We start from the raw sequence: 8,334 nt of genomic DNA on the forward strand, positions 1-8,334 counted from the left end.
TCAAACACACTATACTATGCTAACACCTTTTAGCACTTCCTCTCTCTCTGCTCTTCACTTTGGATCACCTTCAACAAAATCTCCTTGTTGCAAATTTCACAATCAAACCTTTCTAAATGAACTTCAAGAACACTTTATACATTTTCTATTGACACCTTTAGGCATTCCCTCAATCAAATTGATCATGGATTTCAAAAGATTTCAAATTCAAAATCTCCCACTCTTTCTTTGCACGCCTTACAATAATTTTGCCAAGTGATCAACCAATTCTACCACCACATCTTTCAAAGATAGAAACTTCTGAGTTGTGTTTGGCCAAATAAGTGCGAACCAGAAAATCCACATGTAATCATGCTTGACTGCGTGATAGCTAAAAGTTGACCTTACCAACATATGATTTGGTGTAGACACAAGCTCACCAACTCATCCTTTGCCACCGCAATTGAATAGCCGATCATCGCTCTGATATTTATGGTGATCAGCTATCTTCCTTCTGTCATATCGATATACCAGTATGCCACTACACTTCTATATTATCGGTTCATCCTTTGATTCCTAGTTTATTGTGCTAGCACCAAGTCTCTTCCCCTGTTTAACAATGAGTTACCGGTTTGTATAAACAAACAAGTTTTCTTGCCTGAGTCACTTTTTGTGACTTCAACATCATCAAAGTGATTGATCATCATCATCAAAGTGACCAATCTTCCTGAATGATAGACCAGTTGGCTTAGTCTATCTTTCCTTTAGCTGATTGAACCTTTGACCATTCAATACCAAAGTTGTTTCCATGTATTGTAAGTCATCACTTTTTCTTACTGAAAAACAACACCACTCGACCTATACCACTTCACTGTCAATGACAAATCTTAGCACATATACCGATTCTCTAGATTGACTAGTTTTGTCAGTGCCAACAATCCAATATTATATTTTCTATATATTTGTATACCACATGTACTTTTCATTGTATTTTAGTACCAATTTTGGAAAAACAATGAAAGGATAATTTTATAATTATTACAGTACGTTCTACCTCTATCTCTCCCAGACCACTTCGACAATAATGTCAAGCAAGTTATATATGATTTTGGAAAATACATGAGGTAAGTAGTGTTATTTGTTCAATTTGTTGTATAGGTATTATATTTTCCATTTGTTTTACTTTTTATGTAATATATTGTATATTATTTTGTTAATTATAGTTAATATATTTGTGTCTTGAATCACTTGTAGATTGTTTTCATCTAAAGAAATCCATAAAGAAGATATAAAATATTGGAAGAAAAAAATTCCTTGTCTAATGTGTGAAATGCAAAAGTGTCTACCTTCAACATTTTTCAATGCACAAGAACACTATCTCATACACCAATTTGAGGAGATTGAATTGCATGGACCTGTACACAAGGTCAATGTGGATGGTTGAGAGGCACTTGAAATTTTTGAAGGCTTTGGTTCAACAAAGAGAACATCCTGAGGATTCTATGGTGGAGGGATGTATGGTATAGTAGACTATGGTGTACATTATCGGATATCTTCCTAAGTTTGCGGGAAAGATCCATGTAGATCGCATTTGGGATCCCAACTCCATTAACAAATTCAAAGGGGAGTACCTAGTGGGGAAAGGTAGATTAAGGAAAGTGAGAGGTAGTTATTGGATGTTCATGGAAATTAATCTAAATATATTTTACATTTGGTTTTATATATTGTAGTTAATTAATTCTTAATCTTCAATGTACATCAGTTATAAATTTCTAGTTATTTTTTCTAGAGTTGCTCGAGAGTGGGATGCACTACATTTGTATATCGCAAACAATCTTGATTGGACGATGGTATGGATTGAATGATGTCAAGAATCTGGTCAGGCATTAACATGGGAAGGTGTGGATTTATTGGTTAAAGAAGCTCATCGTAATGGAGATTCCAATGTTACACCAAGGAAAATTGATTTGGCATATGGTTGAAGAGATAAACAGGCACACACACACACACACACACACACACACACACACACACACACACACACACACATATATATATTTCAATTGTAATGATGTATACATATATGTTGTTTTTTGCATACATTCGACCAATAATAAATATGTTTATCAACTGGCAATGCAATAATTTTTACATGTTTGACATATTGCAGGTGAAACACCACAAGGCTATGTGGTGCAATGGTCATAAATTTCGCATCAAAAAGTTGGATGACATGAAGAAAAATTGTAATTCTAGGATAACTGCAGTATTTCAGGTGACTAATGTTTCATCTATAAGTGACATACATGCTCAAGTCCTAGAAAATCGATAATATGGGATTTTAGATGATATAATTGAGTGTGACTTTGGGTCCTTCAAATTAGTTATTTTCATTGTCCAATGGTATAGGCTATGATTGAATGAAAATGATCCTGAGAAAACTGTTATTGAGCATGATAATGGATTTATACTGGTCAATACAAGGTTGTTTGAGCAAGCTGGAAATGAGCCCTATGTTCTTCCAAGCCAATGTGAGCAGGTATTTTCCTCAGAGGTTCCACATAAATAGGGTTGGTCATTTGTTGTTAGACATGATCCTAGAGGAATGACAGTAAAGTATAATGTCATGGAAGAAGAAGATACAAAAGAACTAGAATATGATGTACATGATGATCAGGATCGACAGTTAGTTAATGATGTGCTCGACAAAGATATCGAAGAAGAGGAACAAGATCACGATGATGTAGGAGTTAATATTCATGAAGATGATGGTGATGATATCAGTGATGATGATGATGATGATGATGATGATGATGATGATGATGGTGATGATGATGATGATGATGATGATGATGATGATGATGATGATGATGATGATGATGATGATGATGACGACGACCAATAATCCTTACAATGTCGATTATGGATCAGAAGATACAAACAAAGAGTTGGATGAAGAAGAAGATCAATGACACAATTTAAATGTATGATGTATGCGATTAGTATATTATCTATTTGATATTGATTTCTTGATATTATGAAGAAGAAGACCAATTAACTTCCCCCTTGGAGAAGACAAATTGCATATGTCATTAACACAACTCATACAACACAACACAAAAGATATGAGCCAAAAATAAATGTTCTCTTTATTGATTTTCAATATTAAATTGATACATTCATGAAAATATTATAGTGAGTCACCAAAACTGCTAGAAGACTCTTTGTTGTTATATTAAGGTTTCTCTAATGCATACAAATCAAGAGTCTGCAATCCTTCTTAGTCCTAAATTCTCTTTTATAACACAAGGGAGCAAAACAAGCCTCAGGCCGAAGAAGATACATGTCAAAATCTAATTGCATTACAAAAAAGACCTAAAGCCTAAGAGCTTGACCTCTGTGTGTAACCTGCATTGAATGATGGCGGCTGAAAAGGCATCATCCTGGAAGCTCAAGATGTGGGTCTACAAAAGATGTTCTCACATCTATACTTCATATATGCTTTTGTCAGGATCAAAAAATGCAATTTGGCAATGCGGTGATAGGTGTCTCGGAGACTGCTCCTTGCTGGCTGAGTGGTCTATGTTAGATGCAATGACAGTCCCAAAGACACTAAGAGGGGGTGTGAATCAGTGTCTTACCAGTTACTGAAATAATTGAACTTATTTATAACTTTGCAACTAAAATTAATATACCGATAAACAAGTAATAACGCAACAAAGAGAAATAATAGAGACAGGATAAATGCACACCATAACACAATATATTTTGGTGAGGAAAACCCGGTAAGGGATTTGTGACCCACAATATTTACTCACTGGCCAATATGAATAAATATTACTTACAATAGGGGCCTACACATGCAGGAAGGCTAATAGCCTAGAGCTCACTGCTCAATGAAAGAGTCTCACTGACTACAAAATGGATAACTAAATCCAAGACAATTTACTGCTCAAAATAACATCTGCAATGCTTGATTCAGTACCAGTTTAAGCTCTATCAGAAACCATAACCAAAAACCTGCCAGTGAATTATATTCACTCATATAACCTATCTGCCTTATTACAAAAATCTTTTCGCTATCTTCTACATAATACCATATAATTGCCTCTCTATGCTATATCAAAAATGACCTATAAGAACTCATACATATACAAGTCTTTACAATACATCATGTTGGCTTACATATAATTACATTACAATACAATAAACAAAACTTGTCTTATGTTGGCCTGAATGTCAGTATGCTTCGTTGCCAGTGTAAACTAGATGTTGGTGAATGAACTTGTTGTGCCTTCCAATGTTGGTGAATGATGTCTATGTTGCCAGTAAACCTATAGAATCCTATTACCAGTTGGTTGCCATCAATGAAAACATCAACCATTCTCATGTGAGTGTAGAATGCCAACATTCTATCATTTTCCCAAACTGAACATCCCGCACAAAACTTTTAGGAATAGAAAAAATGGAAAGACTCTGACTAGTCCTCCTCTTCAGACCGCTTTTCTTCCAAGGAGCAATAATTTTTATGTAGTGCATCAATCCCATTAGATGGCCAAGAAAACCCCTTTAGGCTATGCATTTTATTCATATCTTCATTTGTTTCGTGGGCAGGTGCAACTGCTACTCCTAGGATAAAGCTATGATACATTTCCTCTACTTCCATAATTTTATTAATAATATTAAGAAATGTATCTCCTTGGTTTGGATCACCTTCCAAGGATGTCAAGATGGCATTTATTTCTTCCTGGAAACCTTTATTTCCATTCTTCTAACCTCTTAATTTTCCTATCATCTATCAAAATTGTAGGGACATGCCACTTTTTGATTCCCTAGAAAGAATCAATCATTCCCATCAAAGATTTCCTTTCCTCCTCTATGTTGGGTAACTCTTCATTCAATAAATTATAATTTTCCAAGTTACCCCTACAATCTGAGGTAGTTGAGCCACATTTTTTATTGCTAACATAACCTCCTTCAATGTTTGCCCCTTTGGCAGCCATGTAGTTCTGATTGGTTGAAAAAATGTAATGAACTCATCAAGATGACTCAGGAGCTTGGATGTGAAAGAATATGAAGTGTGGACTTCATCCAATTTATCAATGATTTTATTTGAAATTCTCAAAATTGAATCTTTCTTAATTTTCAAATAATTGCTTACAACTTCATCTTTGACCCTTTGCATTTCTTTGTTTATCTTCTCAAGCTCCTTGGGTCTCATTCCTCTAGAAGAGTTAGCTGACATCTTCTTTATTTTCTCTTTCAATGCAATACTCTCAACAAATAATTTATTGTACTTGGTATTCAAAACAACATGCATATCCTTTAGCTTTATATGCTTTTTCTCTAAATCCTGTAGTGCCAGTTGAGCAAATTGGACTGCATGCTTAGAAATTGATACAACCTCTGAAGTAGTAGTGTCTTGTAAGGTCCTTACAATAACATCCCCTATTTTGTGTTTCACCCCTTGCAAAACCATGGGCTTTTTGGTGCCAAGGGCCTTTGACCATAAAGAAAAATCTTTTGAACATATATTTACATCGGAGACATGATCTCCAAACTCTCTTGTGAAATTGGGGTCCTTCTACTACATGATCTGATTTAACAAGAAAATTCTCTCAAAATTCCACCCTGGGACAAGGAGCACTCCTCTTTTCACTACCATTTCTCTTGCCTCTTGAGTAGCGCAATCTAAATTGTTCCTGTCAAAATTGATGATTTCTTCATCAAACATGTTCAATTTCTCCCTTAGCCAAAATGATCTAAACTCAGGGGTGTTAACAAAATTGTAATCCACCATAAAGTTCTTTTAAGCAATAATCCTCTCATCATCTACTTTTTTTATAGGGTTTTTTCTTGGGATGAGAGCCCTATCTAGATCATTGAAAAATTTGGCATTTGCATCATCTTGGAATGTTTCCCTTGGAGGAGAAGGTAGCAGCACTGAAGTATCAAAATCCTCCTAGATATTTGTAAAGTCAGATATTTTAGCCTTTCCTCTTTCAATCTTCCTAACCTGTTCTACTGTTACCCCCTCATCCTTCTGTACACCCTATTTGGAGGACGCTGCAAGTGCTTCCTCTATCTGAGTCTTGGGAGTTGGATCAATTGGTTTTCCTTTGTATTCCACTCCCTTTTCCTTGGCCTCTCTTCTCTACAACTCCTTCTTTATTATATCATTTTCCTTTCTTAACATGAAAGACATTCTAGCAAAATCATCCCTAAACTACCAGAAGGAACTTACAAAATTGGGATCCTCTTATTTCCTTTCTCTTTCAAATTTAGTCATGAGGTCCCACTTCTTCCTCCTTTGCTCTGCCTCATGTGGATGAGCATTCCTAATCAGATCTTCTCTCTCTACAGAAGAATGAAAATACCCATTTTTCTTGAATTATTTACTCTAATGTCATTTATACAACCTCCGGGGTCAAAATGTCTAGCTTGGGAAACCCTTAGCTTGTAATTCTTCCCCAAAAAATATTGTACCTTATACAAGGTCTCACAACCTGTTGATGACCATTTTGACACACCCACCAACAGTCAGGTAGCCAATGTGAACACTCACCACCTCTCCTAAAAAGCAATGAATTTGGGAAAACTCACTACCCTAAGGTCTCTATAGTCGGGTCATGATGGTGATGGGTAGGCCAATGGTTGATGTTGTTTTACCTGTAAAGGGGCCTGCTGGGTGAAACTAAATCTCGCTGGTCATGAATGGTTGAACTTCCTTTTTTTTATATTTTATGATTTAAGATTCTCTGGAAAATAAATTGCAAAGAGTAAAGGGGACAAGAAAATAATAATAAAACCAATACAATAACAACTTAATGAACTACTCAGTTAATTCCCTACAATTCAAGAAATTATCAAATATTATCCAAGTTAGCATTCGACAACAGACCTCCAGAAAACCTGCAAAATCATCAATTTCACAAACTTATGGATATAAAATTATTAACAATATGGCCTATCATAGTAATTCTCATACACCACTGATGTGCACAATATTATTCATAAAGTGATAAACAAAAAAGATCAAACCATGTTGCTAACTCCAAATAATAGACATTACCAAATTACACAGAACAATTTGGTAGAATATAGATGTAGATCAGACAATCCAGAAGCTGCTTCTTATATTAATCTCAATGAATGTATAACAAAATAACTCAATTTCTTAACAATCTACAAAATATTCTAAAATCTCTAAGTGGGCCACAAATCATCAATTTGGGGACCCTTACAAATGAATCCAACTTCTCAATTTATAGAAGTTTTCTACCCTATTATCTAGGAAATAAATCTAACCTAAATTAAGAACTAAAATTAGGAGTTGTAGTTAACTTGTAAGTTTCTGCCTTGACACTCCAATTAACTACTATGACATGGGGGCTGCATGAGCACTATGAAAACCATGCTGGATGAGCCACGTTTTCGTAGTCATGCAAAATTTTGCTCAAAATTGGAAGCTAAGTTGGAGTTGCAGCTCGAAAATACAAAATTGGGGTTATGCAAAAACCCTGCTATATTTAGTAATTGTATGTTCATCCTTCAATTTTTAATAAAATCTCTATAATTATCCATTATGCATGCAACTTCTTAGACAAGAGGATCATCTACATGTTTAATTCTAAATTTATACTTCTTCTAAACTTCATCTGCATGCTTCTTTCCTTTCTCTAGCTCCCCTATTGTCTCTGCCACCTCTTGACACTGAGTGATCAAGTATGTGTACCTGTCCATGAGGGTGACATAAAAATGGGCCAAAGGTCCTAAGTGTTGAGCCTCATATGCATCCCACTAATTCAAAACTTGTTGTTGCTCCATTATTCTCGTACTAGTTAATCCTAGACCGAAGGCTCCAAGCATATGTTTTACCAAATTCTCATATGAGAAAATTTCTCTGAGGAGAGGGACCCGAATCTCTACCATATCCTTCATATATTTCTAAACATTTCAATCTTCAGCTCCAAAATGTACACATAGGAATGCAAGTTTTCACAACTGTCCCCTCCTAAAAGGTCTTCCTCCATTATTGTCTCTTCCCCTAACCGCAATACTTTATTCAAAATTTGAAATTGCTTATTGAAAATTCTTAGCTTTCATTCCCATTGAACAAGAAGCTAAAGCTTCACCTACATGTACTGCCCTCTGGCATATTCTCATAGTATCCTACAGAAATAATCTAAACTTAGCTGCATTTACTTGGGTCCATGATTTGATTGTAGTGGCCACCCATCTCACCTCCACTAGTGCCTTCACTTCTCCTTCTAGCAGTGATGAGGTCGAAGGTAGGTCATTGGCGCCATAAGAGTCTAGAGGTTTTCTCATTTTTATTAGGAGCTACTTGTGTTG

Source organism: Cryptomeria japonica, chromosome 6 (assembly GCF_030272615.1).
Source record: "Cryptomeria japonica chromosome 6, Sugi_1.0, whole genome shotgun sequence".
NCBI classification, from domain to species: Eukaryota; Viridiplantae; Streptophyta; class Pinopsida; order Cupressales; family Cupressaceae; genus Cryptomeria; species Cryptomeria japonica.